Source organism: Anguilla rostrata, chromosome 3 (genome assembly GCF_018555375.3).
Source record: "Anguilla rostrata isolate EN2019 chromosome 3, ASM1855537v3, whole genome shotgun sequence".
In the NCBI taxonomy this organism is placed as follows: Eukaryota; Metazoa; Chordata; class Actinopteri; order Anguilliformes; family Anguillidae; genus Anguilla; species Anguilla rostrata.
Genome location: NC_057935.1, coordinates 712,501 through 722,500, shown reverse-complemented (window position 1 = coordinate 722,500; position 10,000 = coordinate 712,501). Strand labels below are relative to the sequence as shown.

General features: G+C 44.2%; 1 long non-coding RNA gene across 1 annotated transcript in view; it reads right to left on the bottom strand.

Moving 5' to 3' along the window:
* The window catches only part of LOC135249749 (uncharacterized), a 48,165-nt gene extending 43,174 nt beyond the window's left edge, over positions 1–4,991 (bottom strand). Inside the window, exon 1 of the long non-coding RNA XR_010328765.1 lies at positions 4,863–4,991. This is a non-coding gene — a long non-coding RNA (uncharacterized LOC135249749). The remainder of the gene's footprint in view (positions 1–4,862) is intronic.
* Positions 4,992–10,000: the final 5,009 nt, after the last annotated feature.

Genomic DNA, 10,000 nt, shown 5'->3' with positions numbered 1-10,000 from the left:
CACAGAACTGCTCCCACTGAACACACACACAGCACTGAACACAGAACTGCTCCCACTGAACACACACACAGCACTGAACACAGAACCCCTCCCACTGAACACACACAGCATCAAACACCGAACTCCTCCCACTGAACACACACACAGCATCAAACACCGAACTCCTCCCACTGAACACACACACAGCATCGAACACAGAACTGCTCCTGCTGAACACACACAGCATCAAACACAGGAATGTGCAGTGTCAGTGGACACAGAGTGCTACAGGAGAACTTCCCTCCTAAAAACAAAAAAGTGTCTTTTACTCCCAGAGTCCATCAGGGCTGCCAGACTGATCTCAACTCCAAAGCCAGAACGACTTCATCTGCCTGCCAAAACCATACTGCCACACGGCCAAAATAAAACATCCCTCATTTAGGGGGAGAGTAAAAGAGGACAGAAAACTGCTCATTAAAGGCTTACTGAGTGGTTTACTATAACGGTTTATCCAAAAAAATGTTTATAATGTTGGCTAATAGCATTTGCCATATGAAATTAAATGAAAAGTAATGAAATGTAATGTAATTTGAGTTTTTAAAAATATTTACTGATACGACTCCAGCTGATCCAGGTTCAGTAAATAGTGTCATTTCAGCAACATTTTCAACACATAATACGACTCATATTAATAACACATAATAAGTCCCAAGAGCTGCAAACTTTCCAAAGAACTGTTATGATACAACACTCCCCAGTGCACACTAAACACTGCACAATGCACACTGCACACTCCCCACTGCACACTCCCCAGTGCACACTGCACACTCCCCGCTGCACACTCTACCCCCCATGCTCTGCCTGTGGAAAGGGGCGCCGGCTCTTGCTGCATTCAGCAGATTTACTTCCCCAGATTCCTCCGGGCCAAAGCGGGATCGATACACTGAGCCGTACCCATCCTGAGAGGACACAGACCACAGAAACGTGAGATTAAACACAATCTAATGGGGCCCTAAATCTGAACTGCTTAATTAACATTAAATGTCACAGCTGAAATACAGTTCCGCTTGCATTTCTGAGCAGAAAGCTCTATGGCTAAAGCTGCCATTTTGAGTCCTGCAATATCAGAGAGAAAAAAAACCGAGGTTTGAGTTCTGTGATTGCCTGCAGCGAGCGTGGTGTGTGAAATGAGATCCTGTGAGGTCTGACTCTGCCTGACAGATGTAAAACGCACAGGATGTCAAATTCGGCACCCAGAGCGAGGATCTTTAGTCACCCACACAAACCCGGCCACGGCCCCAGCTCAGCGGCTCAGAGAGAGAACGACCCCCAGCCATTACCCCCATCATACTGTACCCCGCCCCCCCGACCCTGGCATGGTACTATAACCCCTCCCCGGCATGGTACTACACCCCCCCCCACCCTGGCATGGTACTACACCCCCCCCCCCCCCCCCGGCATGGTACTACACCCCCCCCCTCCCCCCCCGGCATGGTACTACACCCCCCCCCCACCCTGGCATGGTACTACACCCCCCCCTCCCCCCCCCGGCATGGTACTACACCCCCCCCCCCACTGGAATGATAGTATCCCCCCTCCACGGGCACTGCACTATTTCCCGCCCCCCACCCCCCTTCCCCCACAGAGCTAGGATCTTCAGTCACCCACACAAACCCGGCCATGGCCCCAGCTCAGCGGCTCGGAGAGAGAGAGTGTGCTGAGTCACTCTGTCTGAATGCACCTTTCTGGATGACACCTCAGTGTTTCCATTTATTACAAACACATCTCGCAAGTTTTGAGGCATGGAAATTAGTCATAAGTTAAAGCAAAGAAAATGGAGCAGGAGCGTTTTCATTAATAACTTAAAATAAAATTACGGACATTCTTGTACATATTATTAACAAAATGTGTACCAGAAAATTCATGATGGCCGATTTCTTCTTAGTTTGAATTTTTGTAAATAGTGTCACATGGTAAGCACTCATAGAAATTATATGGGAATCACTGCAGTAGGCGCAGTAAAATCGCAAGTACAGCATGGTATATCTACACATTGAATTTATACACAAACTCCTGTACTTGAGCTTTAAACTGCACTTGGGATGACCTCATTTAATGACATAAGCACTGCCAGTATGTTTGCTGCCTAAGAAAAAATGCATCTACATTTCTGAGTTATGGTTTATTAAAGGAAGCTGCTTTCCACAACATGTGCATTCAGGCACTGGAAAGGGAAAGCGAACATTTTACTTGTACGCGTGTAAAACCGGCAGATTCTGCTGTGGGTGCTGAGCTGCGATTCACTGCTAGACGAGTGCAAAAATAAACACAGAGAGTGCGATGCCTGGGACACCGTGAGACAGCAAACACAAAAACCCGCCTCCCTGCTGTACCAGGCAGCCCAATCTATGCCCACAAACAGATACGCACAATACATTTATTACAGCTAAGTAGAACTTGTATTTATTTATTTATCTATTTATTTATTTAACAAATTGGCTTAAATATTGTTTGTATTTTTGATATTTTTCTTTACCAGAAATCACTACTAAATCTGGATTTTGACAGATCAGTTTAAAAATGAGCAAATATTTTTATCAAGTGAAGTAAACCAAAGTCAAGGACAGATATAATGGTTAGTCAGATTTATGGACAGATGTAATTGTTAGTCAAAGTTATGGATCAATGTCAATTGAATCCCAGCCCGCCTTGGCCTCCACAGCCATAGATCCATTGCATTTAGTGAGCAATGAAATGACAAGAGTTTTGCTCAATGGATCCTGACATTTTCAGCAAAGAAACATTTGCATTTTTATGTTTCTTTTCCCTTCTCCTACCTCAACTGCTGCTATACCTAAAAATGAAGACAAAACGAACCAAGAGGATGATAGCGAGACCAGCACACTCCTCCCAGACGGACACACGCTTTATAGAGTAACAGACGCAGTTTCCTTTTTCGTTTTTTTCAAACACAGCAGTATTTTCATTGGCTATCAGGCATGCAGTTCTGGTTAGAGGCTGAGAATCATCTTCCTCCCCAGTGTGCAGAATCAAAAGAGGAGAACAACCTTGGAATTGTAGTCACTTTATGCATTTTCACGAGCCAGATATCCAAGCCAAAGCTGCTGTTTGAATTCTGTGCGTGTGTGCAGGTGGACATGTATACTCACACCAGGATTTGGCTACAAGCTTAGAATCAGCAGGATTTCCCTCTGAGCTGGCGCTACAAACTCAAAACTGTCTTTCAAATCCCTGAAACAATCTGTTTTCAAAAGGAACCGGATAGAATATATCAGTTTCCTGTAGATCTGAGGAAGAGGTGCTGCAGGGTGTTTATGAATTATTCATCCTCTAAACTAAAATAGAAAAACATTTATGATTCAAACTGGCAAATCTCTGTGAATGCATCATGTATATAAACATTTTTGAATCTTTCAACAAAAAAAAAACAAAAAAAAAACTGATGTACTGGAACTGTCTTTGCACAGAAAAGTCAAAGTACTGGCGGAGGGCAAGGTGCTGGAGGAGGGCAAGGTGCCGGAGGAGGGCAAGGTGCCGGAGGAGGGCAAGGCGCTGGAGGAGGGCAAGGTGCTGGAGGAGGGCAAGGTGCTGGAGGAGGGCAAGGTGCTGGAGGAGGGCAAGGCGCTGGAGGAGGGCAAGGCGCTGGAGGAGGGCAAGGTGCTGGAGGAGGGCAAGGTGCTGAAGGAGGGCTCCAGGCTCGCCCTCAGAAACACTGAATAGATGGCTGGTCTTCAGCCATCTATTCAGCCTCTATTTCAGCCCACACTCATCTGACTAAACTTTGAGTCCTGAAATCACTAATTTTTCCGTGACTGTGTGGTACAGACACTCAGCCTGACTGCTATTCTGATAGGGAACATGTGATCCCACTTAGACTCATAAACACACCATGCTAGGGCTGCAAAACACAAACAAAATAAGCATCACGGAAACAAACCAAAGCGTGATATCCAAGAACCATTTTAAAAAAAACGTTTTACCCAACAATGAAGCACTGAAAGGATGCACACTATTGATTGGTATTAAATACTAGTACATCATTTCTGAGGTTGTTTTCAGGGTTTATTGTTTGCGGTGTTGAGTAGGGTAAGGTAAATGGAAAATCCATTCCATCTTTATGGATTGCAGCCGACCCAGACGCACAGTTTGAAACAATGCAGGTATGGATCGAGTCTGGTGGGTCTGTATTTGGATTTTATTGGTCCCCGTTTGCAAGCTGAAAGAGTGATTAGCAGTTGTTCATGACCATTTCTTTAAAATATGGAATCTGCTTGAAATATTGAAATATGGATGGAACTCATGCCTGATGCTAGTTCTTCAGAGTGAAGCTTGGAGTCACGCTTGCTATGTGTGCCATGAAACTACATCATGATACAGGGATTCCATATTAAATGGTCAGAAAAAAAAAGTTCTGGCTACATGAGTAGCAGTAGTATAATTGCTTATTTTATTTTACATTGGCTAGCAAGAGCTTGTTTTCATTTGAAGTTGGGTTGGAAAGTTTGAGACGTAACGTCTAGGTACCTTGTGGAAATAGGTGCTACTGCAAGGCGAACCCACAGTTCATTACATTCATTTTTCAGTTCAGTTCAGAACCAGGTTTGTACGGTTTTGTTATCATTTCATCTGAAATGTCAAAGGTCAAAGTTCATGCTATCCCATGTGTCCCACTCTGTCACGGCCCGACCCCGCAGTATCCCATGGCAACCCAGAATTGATTGGTGGCGCAGGTGTGGGATGTCCCCCCTTTCTCTGGCATAGTGCCACTGCACCGTCTCCTGGCACAGCAAGCGTTCTTACCTGCTGGGTTGCCAGATCAGGAGCGGGCTACCTGCTGGGTTGCCAGATCAGGAGCAGATTACCTGTTGGGTTGCCAGATAAGATCCTCCATATGGTTCAGGAGACACCTCCCCTGGCTGACGTCCTGTCCCCTGCAGAGGCGTCACTGTTACTGCAGTGTGTAGCCGCTATCCTGCTAGCGCTCTCCTAAAAAACAGTGAGGCACAAATGAAATTTAATCAGAGAAAATCAAATCTCCCTGTACCAGACTGCTCATTTTGTTCCTGTAAATTCAAAAGGAGTATTCCTTGGGGTTGTGTGGAGAGCAAAATCTTCCTGGAAAAAAATGCTAAAATGCTAATTTGTTTTCACAAATTGGCTGCTTGTCAAGTGATGCTAAAAGGTAGTAAATGTAATATCATTACATCACAAGGGACCCTAAGGCTGACAGTCAAATTCATGCAATCTCACTCTCGCCTACTTTTACTTTTCAATGGAAATGTTCTATAAATGCATATTTTCACATTTCATTATTACAACCTTTATCATGTCATCACTACAGAACACTTTTATAGAGAGAGACTTCAGGATTTGTGCTCAAACGCTTTTGGCCGTGACTCCTGACTGATGCATCTGTGGAGGCTCAGGCCAGTGAGGGACCCGGAACGTTTTACGCACGCAGCGGGAAAATTCCCCTCGCTGCTGTTCTTTTTTTCCTCACTAATCAGAATCTGCGTCTTTTCTTACGCTAGAGAACGAAGCCGCTGCAGAAGCAACCGGAACCCGCACTGCTGCGTACAGGGGAGTAACTCCCCCCCCCCCCCCCCACTCCACTGTGAGCGTTCCCACTCCACTCCGAGCGTTCCCACTCCACTGTGAGCGTTCCCACTCCACGTTAATAAAAGAATCGGAAAAGCATGGGAGACCCCAAAATCCTCAACGCGATTTCCAATATCTTCAGTCACACAATTTTTCATAAACAGTATTCATGCTGGATTTTTATGGGACATTTATTGATGCAAACCTCTTTAAGTCTTAAATTACATGTTGACGTGTAAAAGCGCATTTGTGACAGAGTAGATTAAACAGGCCTAAACGCTCTTTAGAAATGACCCCTGTGCTTCACACTCTGAGCTGACGGGATCGTTTGCTTATGCCTTTCGTCTCAGCCCACGCAAACCGCCGAACGCTAGCGGCTTCTCAGGGGCGAGGGGTGCGTGAGACGGGCCGCAGGGCAGATTTTATGATAACGGCGAGCCGATAATGTGAGATTTATCAGAGTCACCATCCAGCTATCAGACAGCAGCCCACAAACCATGCCGTAAAAACGCTTAACGTTTACGAGCATTCAGTGCGGAAAGAGGGCTCCTTTTATAGACGACTAAACATGTGAAATCGCTGTAATCAACATGAAGAAATTTAATAACTGACTGCAACCTTGTGACTCAGAGAATGTTTTTGCTTTTCTTTCATCTGTTAAATGCACACATTTCAAAGGGACAAAAATCAGACATCAGTGAGATCCATGACTAGTGCCTCACGTTTATACTTTGTTTTGAAGAGAGGAATTATGGATGATGGAAACTCCTCCTCTGCATGTACAGAGAGCAGGATGCTTTATAAGTAACCCAGAGAAGAGGACTCTTATCTTCTGTAGATTTTTTTGCTTCTCTGAATCGGTTTGGGACCAGAGCAAGTTAATGACCAGGACGTCATCTTTCCCAACCTGCATATCTGCTCAAATTTCGCACTCTTCCCACCTCTGATGCATTCAATCTACCATTGCTTGTTGCAAGATCGTAGAGAGAAAATTGTTCACAACAGTTTCCAAACTAAGTGCAGCAAACAGCAAAACACACCTTCAATTAGAGTTCAAACAGGGAGTGACGGAAGTGCCCAGGTTAAGGCACACCTCAGTATTAGAAACTACCTCCCCCGAAACAGGTAACCATGCTCAGAATAACAGGTTTTGTGCTGCAGTGTGCAATGGATGTAATTTGACTGTAGAGATTGATTCAACCCCATTTAAAGCTAAAAATAGACACTGCCAAAAAGATTGATGCACATACGGAAAATTGTAGGCTATAACCATTTTACTGCACCATAGTCTATACGATTTAAGTCATTACTGTGCTCAAGTCACAACGTATTGACTAGCTACATAGATCAAATATGTTTTGTCTCTTTGTCTCCGTGACTTAACAGGTCTAAAAATTTCTGACAGAGGAATTGCAGATTAGCACGAACACTGGTAGTTCAGTTATCAGATCATAAAATTGAAAAAAAAAAAAAACAAGCTTGGAGTTGTCCAACTCTGAACATTACGCTTGGCATTGACATTGACGTGTAGCTTTAGTAACCAAATCACACGCATATTCACCTGTGTGTATTCACTGAAGGGGGTCGATAGAAAATAAAAGCAGACAATGTTCTTTCTAAACCTGCCACTGTAAGTTAGCCCTAATGCTAATGCACTGCATGCTAATGCACTGGAAGCGCTGACCACCCCGTTCTCACAATTATCTGTATTTCTGGAAGCAAATATAAATTATTGAACGAGTGGAAATTCCTTTTATGAAATGGAAGGAAACATCACAGCAGATTTCCATATGCTATGGGAACATTCCCTTACGGAATACAAAGCCTATTCCAAATATGAGAACTGGATTCATTTATTTTGAAATTACAGCAAACAAGTTATATCTTAATATTATTCTTACAACTGAATATTAGGTGACGAATATGAAAAATATTAACATTCTGCCACATAGAGAGCTATTCCACGTGTGGATTCATATGTAGGCAGGGTAAATTTCCTTTTATTTAATCATCTTTCATTTAAATCATTTAAAACACGATGGCTCATTGGTTGCCGGTATTTTTCTTTTTTTTCTTTAAAAAAAAAAAAACTTGCTTTGTTTAATTTAAACTCCCCTGTGAAAATTAGCTGTTATTGCTCCTGTAATGCGATTAGGCAAACCTGCCCAAAAAGAGCATATTAAAATAGTGAAAGGGACATTTGTAAAATTATATGCATGGTTGCCCTCGCTGTTAGGTTTTTGCCTTAAAACACATTTACAGAACTCAGATGTTTTCTTTTATTTGTGCAGCTTAACAGCTGAAGGCTTTGTTATTGGGGTATAAAATTTGTTACATTTTGTCAGACTTTTCATTTCTTAGACGAGGTGTTTTTGCAAGCACCAGCGGCTGCCAAGCCGCTGATTTTGTCTGAAGGACAGAAGGTCTTTGACAGAAGTTGTGCAGATGATATCACACTGAAGCTTTATAACTGTAGAATTCTCCTTCATGCACAAGGCCATCTGCATGAGGAGATCTATTTAATCTACAAAAAGAGCACCCATCATACCCATCAGAAACGGCATTAATTAGTCTATAGATTCATTATCAGTCTGACACAGTCTGCAGCTCACAGTTACAATCGGATTCCTCCAATCACAGGATCGATACGGCAGCTTACTGGGGAGATTTATTTAGAACTAAAAAGGAGAGAAAAGGAAACGGGGAGTTTGGAATGTGGGTGTGCCCCTCAGCATGGGAGGCGTGTCACATGTCCAGGTATGGGCGGGGCATGCGGTGTCACATGACCAGTTATGGGTGGGGCGAGCAGTGTCACATGATGAGGTATGGGCGGGGTGTGCAGTGCCACATGACCAGTTATTGGCAGATTCTGTCAGAAGTGTGAGGAATGGTCTTAGTAGTGTAAGGAATGGTCTCGGAAGAGTAAGGAATGATCTTGGGGTGAGAAGTCTTCCTGGTACTTCCTGACTGTGAGCGTTTCCTAGCGTTTCCCTGTGGATCGCTGTGCTTAAAGTCCGCTGCCAGGTGCCAGATTCTCCCCTGCACATTCATCATCCCGCTCCGACCCCAATATCCAATTTACAGCCAAATGAAAACCTGCTCTCTGCCACGTCGTGTGTCCTCTCCTAACATAGAGCACATCAGTCACTCCATTAAAACAGCCAGAGAAAAACATGAATAATCACCTGCGGCCTGAGTCTGAGGACCTGCTTCAGTCACAGAGAATCCTGCTAATGACAGGGTCTGTGTGTGTGCGTGTGTGTGTGTGTGAGAGGGTCTGTGTGTGTGTGTGTGTGTGTGTGGTGCGTCTGTAGTGCCTGTGTGAGAGGTCTGTGTGTGTGTGTGTGTGCGTGAGAGCATGTGGTGTGTGTGCGTGCAGAGGGTGTGTGTGCATGTGTGGAAGGTTTGTGTGTGTGTGTGTGTGTGATGTGTGCGTGTGTGTGTGTGTGTGTGAGAGGGTGTGTGTGCGTGTGTGTGTGTGCGTGTGTGTGTGTGTGTGTGCGTGTGCGTGTGTGTGCGTGAGAGGGTGTGTGTGCATGTGTGTGTGTGTGTGTGTGTGAGAGGGTCTGTGTGTGTGCGTGTGTGTGCATGTGTGCATGTGTGTGTGTGAGAGAGTGTGTGTGTGCATGTGTGTGTGTGAGAGTATGTGAGTGTGTGCGTGTTTGTAAACGTGTGTGTGTGTGCGTGTGTTTGTAAAAGTGTGTGTGTGTTTGTGTGTCTGTGTGTGAGGTGTGTGTGTATGTGTGTGTCTGTCACATCTTAATCACTGAGATGACTTTCTCTATCCCTGTAGAACTAAATGCATCTGCAGTGCTAACAGCATTTTTATTTGTCTAATGCTTCTATCTAAATTTAATGAGCACTATAGATTAAGCATTCATGTATTCTAACTAAATGTGGTAATAACGATCTTTCTCTGCTCTAATGTGGATGAGGGGAAGAGAGTGATTTGTAAATAAATGCAGATAAATTATTCATAAACGACGCGTATATGAATGAGGTGTGAATATCTGAGCAGGACAGGTGGGTTAAAAGCAAAGCAGAGCCTTCATAAAGGAACCCAACACCCAGCAGGCAGGACAGGTGAACAGGTGCACAGGCAGCCGTCCAATCACAGCGTTTCCCGAGTCAGAGCCAGGTGAAATAATGTAATCGCCCGACGGCCAGAGTACCCCAGCTGTCTGTGTGACTCCCTCCCATCTCGGTCTGCAGGGTAGTCAGATTTCTGTTGTAATGTTTAGTGATTTCTACACTACAATGGGCCCAATCCATCACTGGCCTCACGGTCCAATTCATGGATTTCAGAATTTTTTAATTTTCTAAATTTATGGCGTGTTGAAAGCAGCGCTAATATTTTTTGGCGATCACACACAAATGGTCTCAGTTGAATGTTGTTTGGATC